Consider the following 17,566-nt stretch of genomic DNA (forward strand, 5'->3'; position numbering starts at 1 on the left):
GACAGCCGGTCGCCATAGACCAAGAATTTGACAGCAGTTTTGGTTTATGACGTAACAAAGGGCAAACTAGTAAAGGCAAGAAATATAGAAATCACAGATCAGATAAATGAGCATGAACCAAGATTTTGAAGTTTGTATTGGTTAACGATGTCAGGTCATAAAATGCAAGAAGTAAAAATCCCCTAAATGTTTTAAAATGTTGCCAATATTGAATGCGCGTTGCGTTTATGTGACAAGCTTTAATATATAATGTCATACAGATGTAAATATTGAAAATTATATATTCTTTAACACGTTTATCTCATATTTATCCACACCCGAGAGTCGTACCTTATTACAACCACACTGAGAAGGTAACGCCCTTCCTATTATTATTGTGTTTCTCTGTCTACGAAATCAGACACCAATTCAAAATTGTACCTACAAATAGTCAAATTTAGCCATAGTTTAGTAAATGAGGCAAAGCCTCAATTCATGCCAAGGTATTTACATCAGCTTGGTGGACGGTAGAAAATCCTTCTAGTACCTACAATAAATTAAAATAACGATTTCAACCCATAATACGTATATTGTTTTTAATGCGTTGTTTGATTAAAGTTCGGAGTTTGATAGGTTTTTGTGTATCATTTATTAATATTATTTCCTCTGGTTATCGTATAAGCGTTGTTTTCCTGAGTTTTTTTAATGGTTTTTTTTAATATTTCGTATGAAAAGCAAGAACCAACGACACACATATTACATCACTGGAAGAATTTTATATATGGCAAAAAAATAAATTACACGAAAAACATTGTCTTAAAACGTAAACAATACATAATCGTTTTTCTTTGTCCATCACATAATATAAGCGAATCATGTTTGGCGGATAAAATTATATTCAATTTATTGCTCTAGTGAGTTATAACTATGGGACTATAACAACATTTTAAAATTACGCAAATCTTTAATTCATAGTTTTTTTAGTTGCAACAAAAAAAACAGGTGTAAGTAGGTACACATTGCAAAACTTAGCGGATGAAAATATTGCTTCCAAATAACAAAATATTTATATCACTATGTGGAAAGAATACATTATAAATTATATATATCATCAACTTAGTTATATTTGTGTGATTTATTAGTTTTTGGTTAATTGAATTTGGAGAGCAAATCCGAGCAGGTACGTACCTTATTCCAAACATAATATCCGCCACCACTCTTGTCCAAAATATAAAAACATCAAAAAACCTCACACATTATTAATAGGCCACGGGGAATTGAGAGCATATCTAAACGAATTTTAATTGAGGGACGATGACTGTTGTCCATGTGACGGCAACGCGTCTAACGTAGTGTCGCATGTCATTAACGACTGCCCATTATTTGAAATAGACCGATAGGCTTTCGAAGCTATGCGCAGACAACATAATCTGGAAATTCACCGCAAGAAACCTCACAGAATATTAAACAACCAAAGAACACAAGAACACTACACAAAATATCTAATTCTGGCCATTAAAAAATTTGATAAATAAATCGTAGAACATAACTCACTACAGACTTCACCTAAAACTCTATTCTAGCAAATTATAAATAACAGAACCACATTATGCGGAAAAGCAAAGGCATGATTCGTAATAAACTAATTTAATACAACATAGGTAGGTAGGTACATGCGATATTGGTATACCTATAGTCCCACGATGGCCGAGTGGTTACGTGTCGGTTTATAATGTATTGGGTCACAGGTTCGAATCAGGGTTCTGGCAAATTTACAAGTTCTTTTTCAATGCGCGTTTGAAACTAATAGGTTGAGGAAATAACTAACATCTGTTTCTCCTAAAAACAAAAATCTAACGAACAGAAAAAAGACAACCTACATTATGTGAATCATTTCCATATGATAAAGAATTACTATTTATTTGTTTATTTTAAAACAACATATTGTATACATAACAGATAAAAAATCAGGATGGGGTCACAACATTAGATTTAAATCGAAAAATAAATGATTCAAATGAGTTACATAACAAATACATAATCAAATATTACCCTCAGAAGAGAGAAGAAAAAAAACATAAATATAATACAATTTCAAAAACTAAATACACCACTGAAAATGTACATGTCTTTGGGGAGCGCATTGATTAGTTTTGCACTTTTAGTGAATGGTGCCTGATGCGCTTGACAGGAGGAACCAGTTCTGGTCCAGAATATACGATCACGTAGGTAATCAATGGGCGCAGTATTAGAAACGATCTCTCGTGAGTGTGACTTACAAGCTTCAAGAGACTGAAAACCGAGCAAGCCTTGAACAAGGGCAGTCTGAAAATAATCGTTTGATGCCGGAGTAATTCCACAAGTCTAGTTGTATACCAAATTGTATGGATTTTGAAAGAATAGGTAATTCTGTAGGTATTCCGAGAAAATGCAGTAAATACTGCGCAAATAAGCGTGATAAATGATAATCTTCCATTGCACTTGTGGTGTGGCACTATTATCATTGCTGTTTATCACCTGGGCGTGGATAATTGTGCTTTATGTGGGCATTGAAGATGCTTTATTGAGTTACAATTGCATAGCTAAATGCGAAACGTTTAACATGTTGGATGCCTGGTATTGACAAAATAATTTATTGACATATTCGTGTATGTACGTCATGAAGCAAGTCTAGCAAAAGAAATAAATACAAACATACTAATTACAATATTGTCATTGTATAATTATGACAGATATCCATATTCAATATCATACAGATGATTGTGCAGGGCGGCTATTCTAACATATCACTCAACTCCAAAATGAATATAGTGCAGGGTCCCATAGACTTTTCGTATACATAATATGCGGAACGAATTCTGACAATTGGAATAGGTTCTAGGGGTCACCAAGATATATAATGTCGATGTTGCCAGGCGATATTAGTGGTCAATTTTTTTTTATTGAGGTTTTAATTTTTTTTCTTATAACCCACCAAAAATTGTTCTGAGTTCTTCAATAAAACCATGACCGAATCAGTAATTGATTGAAAATGCAATAATTGTACCATGCCATCGGCATGGTCGTAGAACGGTTCGTCCCATTTGAAAAAATAAAAATAGCGGGTACTGCAATGTGTTCAAAATTATCGATTCTTAGGATCCTCCTTGGCTTAAATTATTTTATTTAGTAGTATTTTTGTATAGAATCACCCATATTGCTTTTTTACCATATTATATTGTAACAAAAAAGACTGAAAGTTCTTCTAATGTTATTTAACAATGCAACGACTACATAGCTATCTGATACTTACATAAGGTAGGAAAGATTTGTCACATGAATGTAACATAATGAGTAATTTGAGCTTTACCTACATCAGACTTATACTTCTGAAGCCGCTCGTTCCGACCTCGCTCTCTCGTCCACCTAACTTTGCCACCTTCTGGTGTAGAACATGAGAATTTCTTATCAAAAGGAGTGGATCCGACCGCTATTTGGAGCAGCTAAACCCACGCCGGGAAGCAACTCCCTTGGCGTGGATTCCCAGACTCACCAGGAGTCTGGAGTTAGGCTTGCACGTTTCCTTCAACCTTTGAGGTACCCCCGTCCAACAGGGTTGGACGCCAGCTAGCTTTTCTTTGGGAGGGAAACAGCTGCAAAAGACCATGTGTTTACTGGGACTCTAGGTTGATAAGTGAAAGAGGTTTCAAAGTATATCGCTGAAATGCGGTTACATTTAATGAGAGATTATTTCAGCGAAGGTTTACAAAAGATTATATATAAAAGAAGTGGGCCGGAGGTTCTCACAGGAGCGTCTCCGTCACCAGCAAATGGCACTAACCTAGACACAATTTGTAATTACATATTTACATGCATCGAGCCCTCCTCAACGTCCTTCCATTTCCAAGTCCAAGGGGTGTATTCCCGGGTGAAGATGACACTAGCACTGTACCCCTCGACACGGGTATGCGAATATCCCATCCATTGTTGAAGCGTGTGCTCCTACACGACCGCGTCGCGCGGTACGAGCGCGTCCGCCCCGTAGAACGTTTGGAACCAGAAGAAGGAAGTTGCCTCCCACGCACTTATGTTCTCGCCCCCGCCGCTACGTCCCCCCCACCTTGTCTGCTCCGGCCGTTGATTATTTGCAGCCAGCATGAGTTTGGTGTTGCCAGTTAAGAAAGTATATTTATGGTTTCTTTAGGTGACGAGTTCATCGCGTTACATCACCCGCTTGGTCAGGAAGAAATTGAGTCATGGGTGTCAATTTCCTGCCAGGGGCGTTCTCCGCTTCTTGGTGATGAGAAGTTTGTGCAGTCAGGTGGGACGGTCGGGGCCGGTGACGAAACTGCTGACGGCGGAGCTGCTGACGGCGATCCAGCGCGGACCCTCTTGCGTGCTGATGAAGTGCGCGCCAACGTCTCCTCGTCGCTCCTTGCTCCCTTCATCCATCCTTCTGGGGGGGTTACCTTGCATCACATAGAGGCCTTTTTAAGAAATATAGTTTTGCACAGTACAAATTTTACAAATTAAAGTATCTGTCAACAATATGACTATTGTTCGGTAATCAAATTACAGTTTTTGACGGAACTCATCCTTGATGAGGCCGTCGGCTACTTGGCTGATTACATTTCTTACAATCTTCTCCATTGAGAAGTTGTTTCTAATTGACAGACAGTTGGACCTCTGTCTCCCCACGCGGGCCTTGCATGTAAGCATGTCGCAAGGGCAGGAATGATAGGTTTATCGGTGCTGTCTAGGCACGCTTACGACTATCTAGGGTGGTGGGGCTCTTCAGACCTCCTCCACTTCTATGGTATACTGACCGATGCCAGACCTAGATGTAGCTTCAGTTTCCCATTCTAAAAGGAGTCTATCCTTCTTGAACTGGTACTTTTTGAGTTTGCCGCTGCTTCCTCCCACAGCTCAAAGCAAACCGATTGCTAATGCAACTTATTCTCAGCGCTTGAGAACCTAATTCTCAGCGCTCCTTCTTCCGCGTCTGAGGTATGCCATTTCGGGCTCCCTCATGTTGACGTCTAAATTGCTTCTGGAGTGACCAACGTACGATGTCGTGACGCGAGCTTCTCCAAGCTCATCTTGTTTACTATCTGAATCTGAAAATGGATGGTTTACTAGACCATCGGATGCTTATCGTGGCAATTAAGCGGTGACGATAAGTGTGGTATTCTGAAAGACATATGCACAAGTGATGCAGCTTGAAGGGGAACCGCGTGGAGCGGGCTCGGACCTCTCTCTGAAAATGAATTTATTATACAAGAAAATACCATTCATTGCCACGTTGGCTTATTGAACTACCATTAAAATAATAAATTTCTGTTTGGGCGCGCAGAAGTTTATATCTATCATGAATCTATAACCTATAAACTTCGATCAGCGTTGTCTAGCCGTGGTGTTGATAAAAACCAGAGCTCTATCTTCATCAGTACTCTATCCTTGTGTGTGGTGTGTGCTTATAATCTAGTTTATATACTACTCCACTCTGGTTCCCACCAGACCACAACAGACAATCTGAGAGTTGCTCATGTCCCTTTAAGGCATATGCCCCCTTGTCGCTGCTTAAAACTATCGTGATCTTACTCTAGTGCGCCAAGGTGACAGATGTCCAAGGGCAACATGAAGCTGTAGGGAATTTACTCAGCGATTAGCCAGATCCACCACACCACGGCTCATCTCCAAATCTGCATTTGCCTATAATGTTAAATTTTGTGACGTGTTGAGTCACACATCTTGTTGACCGGTCTTTATGCCGAGTCGTTTTTTCCGAAAATTATTAATTCTAAATGCTTCCAGCTTATGCGGAATAAGTAACCACAAGCGTTCATATGTATTAGACAATATGAATTACTAAGCTATTAAGAGTTGGTTCTTGAGGTCCCCACTTGAGTTTGCTTGGTCGCGCACCCTAAAAATTTGACAGAACGGACTTTTCCAGTACCTTCCTATCAACAGTCATATCACAGCGCCAGGACACACTGCTTTTCCCAGCTGGATTGACCCTCTCCCAATTACACGACTCACAACACAGAGTCCGGTGTGCAATTAGAGAATTGACCAAACAAACAGAGCAAGTGAGACTAGACCTCTCAGTTGTTTTTCTCACAGCTGCCAAGCTCTTATACTAAATGCTTTGATTAAGCTATATTTACAAGTTTACAACATCTTAGTGTCCTTCATAGCGATTTCATCTGTATCGTGAGATCGGGTGTACATCTCTGGTACAGATCTCGTTGCGTGTTCGCAACATCAAGGTTACATTGTTGGAAGAGACACACTCTTTCTACGGAGTTGTGTCGTAAATTCCATATGCATGACTTACATGCAAGCTCTACGTTTACAATAGTTGGGAAACATTACAAAGAGGTCAACTTAACTTTCATCTGGTATTCACAGCACAGGCTGTGACGCAGCACGTCTCAGACCAGCAGGAGTTCAAGCGTATTTCATGGCCGCAATGGTGCTCATTACTTGCTGTCTATCCCCTGTGGATCTCTACGTTACTGCTAGCACACGAAATCATCGTCCAGATGTAACATTATGTTGAATACAGCAATTCTGAAATTGATAACAAACTTTTGTATGCAAAACAAACAACATTTCTTACATTAGTTAGGCTTATCTTGTTACGTAGAACCGCAACTATAGTATTTCTTAACAATAATATGAGAATTCATTTTTTATAAAAAAATAGAATCTTATACATTTTCATCGTGCATACCGCACAATAATTTTCACATAGTGAGTACAGTTTTTCTATGGTATTCCCATCAGGTATGGATGTCTTTGAACAGACATATTTGTGCTCTTTCCATATTGAAAGAATTTACATTTTGCTTATAAATTACTAGCAAGTATGATCATCTTGTGATTCAAGTGTACTTGTTAAGACATAAATATGGATTTTAACCATAGTTTGTGTGGCAGAGACTGCTACATTATTTTTGTAAGTACCATGATCAGGTGATGATGGTACGTTTGCAGTTGCATTTTAACTACATTGTTAAATGCTAAATTATAGTAAATCTAAATTATATTGTTAAATACTAAGGGGACGGCACATGTTACCCTATTTAATAATAACTAAATCCCGGTAAGGTAGATCCTTCATCGATACGATGCAGAACGCCATATTGCGGGTGTCTCTCAGTGAAACATAATGAATGCCGTGTACCTTGGAGGGGTACATAACTTTGTAAGTTGCAAGACAACCATACGTGTCATTCATTCACTGATGTTCCAAGAGACGAGACAGCTTTGGTGCTATCATGTAAAACATGAAAGTTTGAACACTTATTTAACTATACTTATTATCGAAATGACAACACAGTACATAGAAGGCGCTTGATGTTACCATCCAGCTTGTGTCGAACGCAGAGGAAACTGTTGTTCGAATTCGGTACAGACATGTGTACTTAGTGCGAAGGATAGGTTATATGCTATCGCTGTACAATATGATCGTACGAGTACTTCGTTCACTATACTTATATTGAAGTGACAATACCGTATGTAAACAAAGACCGCTAGATGTGTGCATCTAGCATGTGTCAAAGACAAAGGAATCTGTGGTATGACCATCACCCCTTTCGCCAAATGACGAAGAAGAGCATGAATGTCCTCCCTTGGAATTCGTGGGCACGGATATACATTGCTTGGAGCTTACCAGGCTACTTGAACAAATGCAATTTTCCAGGATTAGACGCAGAGCGACGTCCGTTGTCTGGGAATCATAGGTGATCCGAGGCAGTTGGGAGTGCAACCACAGAACTCTGCAAGGAACGGGGTGGTCAAACTAGACACATATGACATATCAGGGAAGAAGATAGACTGTAGAAAAGGGGTTCACATCCACCTACCATGTGAAGTGCCCGTGAAAATGCACAGACGGCTAACATGGAGACCTTATGTGTTATGACACGATAACGGTTCCGTTAGTATGTTACTTACAATGGTGCGATCAAAACGCACTTTACTTAATTTATGGATGTTTATGCCTATGGGACAACACACACAGAAACTTAAGTAAATAAACATGTAAGTAAAATTAATTCAGACTTTGAGACATCAAGAAGATTCTCTCAGTAGGTGGAATAATATCCTAGCAACATTTGATGTGCGCTTGGAAATATTATTAAGGACTACTTGCACTGAAACGACGTGCAAATTTGCATTTGTTAGTGGTTAGTAGTGATGTACCTAGTAACACTACTAGATTTTCATGCTTCCTGCATGTGAAATCTGTGTTACGCTAGAAATGAGGAATAGACAAGTCTTTTTGAAACAATGAAGACCAAATCGATGCTTGTTTATGTAAGGTCTCACCAGTTGTGCTGCTGGCTGTCTGCTTTTAGCACACTTGACTGGCTCTAGAAGACGAGTGGACAAAGTCAGCGACAAGTTAACGGGAGTGTGTAATCATTAATTGCACATCCTGAACATTGTGTTTCGCGACGAGTGTCAACTTGAATGAGAAGTATTGGACTTGGGACTCGCATTGTCAATTACCATAAATGTTAAATCGATCCATGGTGAATTGACCCGAGTTACGTAAGTAAGAAGAAAGAGATTGAATTGCGCACTGTGACTTTGGTGATGTTCGCGCACACCGTAGGCAGGCACAAAGTGACGCAAGTCGAAACCCCAAGTTGTATATATGAGACTGTTCCTCTGCAGCAAACAGAGAGCAGTAATACACCCCTTCAACACATTACTTGCCTTGGAATGTGATAGTGACCATGGAGCAAAAGATGAAAAATGAAAACTGCGTTTAGTGAGATTTCCGTTTTCATCGAAATCTCACACAATTCCGCACCCTCACTTGAGCGAAAATTTGCTCACCTATCGAGTTCCTTCCAACACAAACAACCACTACTTTGATTCTCCCTGTGAACGCAATGGTCAATGTAGTTAGACCAAGGTTTCACTGTACTTAACTTAACGACAAAGTCTTATGTTGAAAGACTTATGTCAAATTATACTAGACTTATGTATATCACGAGGCACAATATGAAGTAATATATCTAACGATGATGTTGGACGAGACAATTATTAACTAATATTTGGCGATGTCCTTTATATGAAATCGACCTAACGGCTTACCATTCAGATCACCTAATTCATAAACCAACGGAGAGATCTTAGTTAAAACTATATTTTCCACGTACCGTTGCGCGAGCTTGGTACTGAAATAATTTGCCGCATCTGAGATTCTGAAGTTCTTACGCCAGACCCTCTGGCCTACGACAAGTTCAGCATCTTTCCTTCGGAGATTATACCTTTTGGCGTTCGATTGAAAATTTTCCAAAAGCTGAGCTTGGACGATTTCAAAGACGAACGGCAAGTTCTGTATGCGATCAGCATACTGCGCACAGTCTGCTGCCGCGGGGAGAACTGAGTCTTTGGCCTTGAGATAGTCTTTTGGAAGATGAAAACGACCATCCAAGATTATCTCTCGACCATGCATGAGGAAAAAGGGGGAGTACTTGGTTGCTAAGTTTACAGATGCGTTTATCGCAGTCTGCACGCTTTGAAGATATTGCGACCAGAGTCTCTGATCCTTTCCTACTAGGATTGCCAGTGAGGTACCCACTGTCTGGTTATATCTCTCAACTGTGTTGCTTTGCGGAGAGTACACCGCATTAAGGAACAATTTGGGGATAGAATACTTCTTAATGAACGCCTTGAATTCTTTAGATATGAATTGACGACCATTGTCCGTTAGAATACTGTTGGGTACTCCATGTTTAAGAAAGATCTCCTGTTCAATGAATTTTATGATAGGTGTTGCTGTAGCTTTTCTAAGTGGGTGTAACCACACATATTTAGAAAAGACGTCGACAACTGAGAGAATATGCATGTATCCCTCCTTCGATTTTGGTAGAGGCCCTATCAAGTCAATCGACAATGATTGCATCGGGCGGTCGACTTCCTTCGGATTCGACATAAGTCCCGCCGGTGCATTAGTTGTGTGTTTATATGCTTTGCATATAGCACAACCCTTAATGAATAACTTCACATCTCTGTAAATCCCTGGCCAATAGAACAGTGAGGAAATGCGCTTGAAAGTTTTGAATGTGCCAAAATGCACAGAAGTGTTTCCACTATGAAACTCTGAGATCAGTTTTGTTCTATCCGCGCCCTTGACGCACTCTTTCCAATTAGAGTCATCAAGGGGCAGATCTCCTGCCTTGAACCTGAGTAATTTATCTCCCTCAAATTTGAATCTCGGGAATTTTTCTGGGTGAGACTTCACGTTATTGACTAAGTTCTCGAACCAAAGGTCCGGTGGGTCTGCAGTGTTGCTAGCACTAACAGATGAAATCACGACTGGATTTCTTGATAATACATCAGGGACGGTGTTAAGCCTTCCTGGACGATGTTTTATTGAGAAGTCATATTGTGAAAGTCTCGCTGCCCAGCGAGCGAGCCTACCCTGTGGGCTTTCAAGCGTCGTTAACCATTTTAAGCTGGCGTGATCAGTGATTACAGTAAACTTATTTCCCTCTAGGTATCTCCTAAAATGAAATATACTGTCCAAAATAGCTAGTAGTTCTAGTTCAGTGGTCGTGTAGTTGCGTTGAGGCTTTGTTAAGGTGCGAGAGTAAAATGCAATCGGGTGCTCGCCATCAGAAAATTCCTGCGTGAGGACCGATCCTAGCCCTAGGTTAGAAGCATCACAATGTAAAGTGAACGGACTAGCGAAATCAGGACATGCCAAGACTGGGGCTGAGGTCAGTGCGAGTTTGAGTGCCTCAAACGACGCCTGAGCCTCATCTGACCAAGTGAACGCGGAAGCTCCCTTGCGCACACTTGTCAAGCCTGTCAAAGGACTCGCTACCTTGGCAAAGTTGTCTATAAACCTCCTGTAATATGAACACAGTCCTAAAAACGATTTCACGTCCCGAGAATTCTTGGGAACGGGAAAGTTCCTGACGCTGTCAAGTTTCACTGGATCACAGTGTAATCCCTCCTCATTTACTACATAACCTAGGTATTTTAGTTCTTTTCTGCAAAATTCTGATTTAGAGAAATTTATAGTCATGCCTGATTGTTTAAACTTTTCAAAAACGCGATCTAGTAACTTCATGTGGCTATCAAAGTCTTCAGATACCACTATCACGTCGTCAATATAACAGAAAACCTTGGCCTCGAATTCCGGGCCGAACAAACTGTCAGACAACCTCTGTAATTCCGCGCTCGAGTTTTTGGTGCCAAACGGCATCACAAGAAATTCGAACAAACCTCTGCGTGGAACCACAAAAGCCGTCTTCTCACAAGAGTCCTCCGTTAGAGGAATCTGCCAAAAGGCTTTCGACAAGTCTATTGATGAAATAAATCTTGCGTCTCTTAAATTATCTAATATCTGCGAAATATAAGGCAACGGATAACTGTCTGGGACTGTGATCGCGTTCAGTTTGCGCGAATCCAAACAAAATCTCCCGGTGCCATCTTTTTTTGGCACTATTAAGATCGGATTGCTCCACGCAGAACGTGATCTCCTGACTACTCCAAGCTTAAGCATATCGTCTAGCTCATTCTCTAAAGTAGCCTGTTTTGCAGGGGAAAGCGGATAATAGCGTTGTTTGATTGGGCCCCCATTGGTTACAATGCGGTGCTGAATCAAGTGGGTCCTCCCCAAGCCACAACGTTCGAAGGAAATCGACTCAAATTTTTCTTTAACCGAGGCTAGCTGACTGTGTTCTACTTCTGATAAGTTAATTGAATTTTTTGATGTGATAGAATTTATTTTAAACGAGTCATGATTACGATTCTTGTTAAGATAGACTATTTCTGGTGCTATGTTGAACAACTTCCAAAAGTCGATGCCCAGAATGACATCGGGTTGGAGGTTAGGTATTACGGTAAAGTATACAGTTTTCGTTTCGTGGCCTACTTTAACTGGTATTTTTAAAGCGCCGAATGCGGGCTGGACTGTACCATCCACTGATTCAATCGAAATTCTGGACTTGTATAACTTAAATCCTTTCTCGAGCAAGGTGGCGGCAGCATCCTTACTCAAGCAGGAAAGAGAGGCACCGGAATCTAGAAGACCCCGTGCCCCAATACCTCCTAACCAAAACTTCAAAAAAGGTCTCTCATCCACATACTCTTTTTTGCAAATAGGAGCGACTAACTTATCGTTCCTAAAAAAATATTTTGTATAGTTAACAACATCTATCCACTCTCTTTTACGTACTTGTTTGGACGGTCTGAGAGAATGGATGGCTACTCGTTTTTTGACGAGCCGCTGTGCTTGCTGGAAGTGCATGCGTGCTGGCTCTTGATAGACTGTTTGTCATCACCACCAATTCTCACTGACTTCGGTGAATGCGTGTCACTGCAACACGCGGCATGCTCGTTGCAACTGGAATTGTTGCGCGATTTGCTGAGCGGTTTACAGTGACGTGCGTTATGCTTATGTTTCTGAAACCGGTCAGAACTAATTCTGATATTATCATTAACCGAAGTCGAAGGATTAGCGTGTATTGCCGTAACTTCGCGTTCTGAAGGGTTGGTCGAAATGAAAGAGATTGGAGCCAACTTTGATCTCTCAATGTCGCTACAAACTTTTACTAACTCAGTGAACGTCTTGGGCTTTTGCAGGCTGACACCTGTGCGAATGCGTTCTACCATTCTGCTCGTAATTATTTCCATTAAATCACTAACAGAGTATGCAGGTCTCAATCTACCCGCTAGCAATCTCATATCAAGTATGAAATCGCAGGCTGGTTCCTGCTCTTTTTGCCTTTTAATTAACATACTCTCAACCAACGCGGCGCCGACCGTCGGCCCTTCGAATTGTAAATACAAAGCTGATTTTAACTCCTGCCATGTATTTACTTCGCTTTCCACCAAGCGGAACCAACCCAAAGCTCTGCCCTGTAATATCTCTGAAAAGTACACCATCATTGTAGTGAATGATAGCCCACGATTTCTCATAATGTCCTCGACTCTTATGACAAAGTCGTGAACTGGTGTAGAACCGTCATATTTAATGTGCATTGAATTTAGCACTTTGTAATTAATAGCAGGTTTTATTTCTACTATTTGAGAAAATGACGAGAGTGATTCGAAATCCTCAGCTTTTTCCTCAAGCGGTCCGGGACATAGCTTACTATTCCATATCTCCGCCTGCTCCTGCATTTGCGAGAGCTTTTTACTGGGTTGAATACCCCTGGCTTCTAGCGCTGACCTCAGGGTGTTCGCCTTGCAGCTTTCCCTGATGCCAATTGCAACGTTGTTAACGTTCGACCAAACCATCTTGAGAAGGCGAAATACGACTAAACGAGTAATTTTATACTAAATGAAAGTTGACGCGGATGTCTACATCCATACCATAAATTAATTGCTAGCTGTGTACTAGCTATCACATATCATTTTACGGAATATGAGTATTATTTGTTGCTATACTAAAACGTAAATGCACCAAGCCGCAACGAAAAACCACCGACCTAGGTATACACTGATCGAAACTGAGTGAAAAAAACTGGCACAAAATTTACAGAGAAATACGACAATGAATATCCTAAAATAATCTCACTTTAAAATTATTTTAATTATACTAAGACGTAAGTACAATTGGATCACTATATTCTTAACGGAATGTTCCGGAATGATTTTGCATTATAACAAAACACGGTACGGCACTGTGAAGTTTTGTGAAAAAGAAAAAAAACTTGCACACAACTTACAGAGAAATACAATAATAATTATCCTGAAATAATTTCATTGTAAAATTATTCTAATCCTACCTATGACTAAACATAGCATGACGTAACTACAATGACATCACACAATTCTTAACCGAATATTCTGGAATGACGCGCACTACAAATATTAAAACACTCGAAATTAATTACGGCACGGCGCAAAGGAAAAAATCCTACGCGAGTCGGTGTGACTTCTGCCCTTTTCTGGCAAGAGGTGAGCGCTCGTGAATTTTGTAACAAAAAGTTGTTACGAAATTACGATCTCCACTGAAATTGTTATTTGGATCGAACCAAAAAATAAATTTTACCATTAATCTGAGGACGCACAAGATATGCTATGTGACCAAATGGAAACAATAGTCTGACTATCTTGTAGGTTTTCATTCAAGCTAATCTTTTTATAGACGAGAATTCATTTAAGTAATTGCAGGAAGACTTAGCTTTGATTGAGAACGTCGAACATCGTCGTGAACTGGAAGGCCACGTGACTTCTACGTCTTATCCAACATCCTTCAGAAGCGGCTTCACGTTTCTCCAACGTGAAAAATCCTAGAGTGCCTCCTGGGTGTATGGCAGGGAATGAAAATAAAAACGTCCTCTCCGTCGTCTTTCACCATTAGTCTCAAGTTTCCTGACTTGATTATGATGATTGATATCCACGAACATGTGCTTTTCAATAAATTCTATAACAGTATATTGGAAGGCACAACATGTTAATTATACAAAAGCGCGTTAAATGATTAACGCAAAAGTTATCAGTGTGCATGGATTGCACAGATAAACGTGGATGTGAGGCGGATGTTGGATTCTAACCAACCATCCATGCGGGTAAAAAGCGGAAATGCTCCCTCAAAAACTTCACACTCGTTCACAAAATCACGTGTCGTCACTTATTTGATCGTGTCAAATAAATAAAAATTAATTTCCACAATGCAGAAACATTTTCAAAACCACACTAATGTTACTATTATCAATACTAAAACTGAGTAAAGTTAACTAAGTTACTATGGCAGAGCGCAAGTAATGTGCGTCCTGCTATTGTGAATGTTCAACTAGAAGTCCCCGCATCTTTTTCAAGAATGCGCGCAGTCGCTCACTTCTGGTATACCCAACCACAAATGTTCCGTGATTAAAGAACATTCCAGAACCGCTCGGCTAACTAGACAAAATGCACTACGGAAGAAATACATACAAATATAACATATAATATGATTGAATGCTGGTGACAAAAACTCTCGCACGGCACAGGAAACATGAAACCAACTTCACCGTCCAAATCGCGTTGGAGGCGCAAATGTAACGTACAAATAAAGAAAAATAGTCCGAGCACTATTCAGAATATGAGGCGGATTCTATTTTGGAACAGCTTAAACCCACGCCGGGAAGCAACTCCCTTGGCGTGGATTCCCAGACTCACCAGGAGTCTGGAGTTAGGCTTGCACGTTTCCTTCAACCTTTGAGGTACCCCCGTCCAACAGGGTTGGACGCCAGCTAGCTTTTCTTTGGGAGGGAAACAGCTGCAAAAGACCATGTGTTTACTGGGACTCTAGGTTGATAAGTGAAAGAGGTTTTAAAGTATATCGCTGAAATGCGGTTACATTTAATGAGAGATTATTTCAGCGAAGGTTTACAAAAGATTATATATAAAAGAAGTGGGCCGGAGGTTCTCACAGGAGCGTCTCCGTCACCAGCAAATGGCACTAACCTAGACACAATTTGTAATTACATATTTACATGCATCGAGCCCTCCTCAACGTCCTTCCATTTCCAAGTCCAAGGGGTGTATTCCCGGGTGAAGATGACACTAGCACTGTACCCCTCGACACGGGTATGCGAATATCCCATCCATTGTTGAAGCGTGTGCTCCTACACGACCGCGTCGCGCGGTACGAGCGCGTCCGCCCCGTAGAACGTTTGGAACCAGAAGAAGGAAGTTGCCTCCCACGCACTTATGTTCTCGCCCCCGCCGCTACGTCCCCCCCACCTTGTCTGCTCCGGCCGTTGATTATTTGCAGCCAGCATGAGTTTGGTGTTGCCAGTTAAGAAAGTATATTTATGGTTTCTTTAGGTGACGAGTTCATCGCGTTACAATATGCATATGACATTAGTTTTAGTATTATGGTTAATACAGAAACTCTGTAGGTTGCACATATAGGTAGGTGAATAAATGAAATAACGATAACCACTTACCACACTACGTACACATTTATTAAAAAAAAAGATACAAGTCAAGTGTTCAAACTGCTTTAAGTATCATGATCACAGTTTTTACAAACACTACTTACACATTTGCACAATGATATACATGTCATAACTACATGATAATGTACGGCAGTTAGAATTACATTTGCATGGCCTAACTAAATAATTTGGTAGAGGTTCATTCGTCATTTTTCTTGGATACGAATTATTTTCTCGTAACTCAAAGCCAAGTTGTAGGAAATCAGTAGGCTCAATAGTGTATCAGATGAGCTTTTCCATAAATAAACTTGTGTTGAAGCCCTTAAACAGCGTTAAAGATAAAGAAAGATCCTTGAAGATTTTCCCTTAGATGTTGTGGATTAATTGCAAAGATTATTTTGTGAGCCCTCAAAATAAATTACAGCTTGTTAAATTTATTTGCGAAAATGCTCCCACATTTGCAAAAATCAACGAAGAAAGTGAGCTGTAGATTTGTGGTGGATTTGACGACCCCACACAATGGTTTAAATTGTAGTGATCAATTTTTAATGACGCCATTGATTTAAAATCAAAATCATTAGATTCTAGAATGAACTCTAGATTCTAGAATGTTCTGTTATATATTTCATGCTGTAAAAAATGCAAAATTTGGAGATTAACACACTCCCGATACAGATGTTTTAATCTTAGGCATTTATTTCTGGAATAAACTTGCAACGATTGGTTGCCGTGGATTATGGTTTGAGGGATCTCAAAAGAAATCCCGTGTTTTAGGATGCCATTTGGCAGCTGAATCTCTTGGTGAAAATATTTGTAATATTTTGCCAGTATTACATTCTTTAACCGGCTACTACACCACTAGTTGCATAGGTACAAAAAAACAAGCTTTAACCATCTCGTCAAAGAGTTTTGTTCAGGATGCACTTTCAGCTTTAGGAAATGGTTTGTTGGAGACCACAGCAGTTTCAAGACCTGGAAAAAGTTTGCACTTACTTATTATGTAAACAAAAAACAACAGCGGATGAACTTCGATATAAATTTATTTCCCAAAATATTGGATTTAGTTTAAATTTGTCAAGAGTGATATGCACATATGATTCATTGTATTTACACTGTTAGGCTTCAGCACAAGTTAATTTATGGAAAAGCTCATCTGATCCACTATTTGTAATTCTAACTGCCGTACACTATCATGTAGCTATAAGAAATCGGCTTTGACATGCATATCATTGTGCAAATGTGTAAGTAGTGTTGGAAAAACTGTGATCATGATACTTAAAGCAGTTTGAACACTTGACTTGTTTCTTTTTTTTATTAAGTGTCTACTTAGTGTGGTTAGTCGTTATCGTTATTTCATTTATTCACCAACCTATATGTGCAACCTACACTATTTATATATTAACCATAATACTAAAACAATGTCATATGCATATAACATGGTAAAGAAAGCAATCTGGGTGATTCTATACACAAATGCTACTAAAAAATATAATTTAAGCCAAGGAGGATCCTAAGAATCGATAATTTTGAACACATTGCAGTACCCGCTATTTTTATTTTTTCAAATGGGACGAACCGTTCTACGACCATGCCGATGGCATGGTACAATTATTGCATTTTCAATCAATTACTGATTCGATCATGGTTTTATTGAAGAACTCAGAACAATTTTTGGTGGGTTATAAGAAAAAAAATTAAAA

General features: G+C 39.8%; 1 protein-coding gene across 2 annotated transcripts in view; it reads left to right on the plus strand.

Moving 5' to 3' along the window:
• The window catches only part of jvl (javelin-like), a 479,502-nt gene that overhangs the window by 90,579 nt on the left and 371,357 nt on the right, over positions 1–17,566 (plus strand). The gene's annotated exons all lie outside the window — the stretch shown is intronic.

This window comes from Rhyacophila brunnea, unplaced genomic scaffold, assembly GCF_057557595.1.
Source record: "Rhyacophila brunnea isolate RB1 unplaced genomic scaffold, BYU_Rbru_1.0 scaffold_11, whole genome shotgun sequence".
In the NCBI taxonomy this organism is placed as follows: domain Eukaryota; kingdom Metazoa; phylum Arthropoda; class Insecta; order Trichoptera; family Rhyacophilidae; genus Rhyacophila; species Rhyacophila brunnea.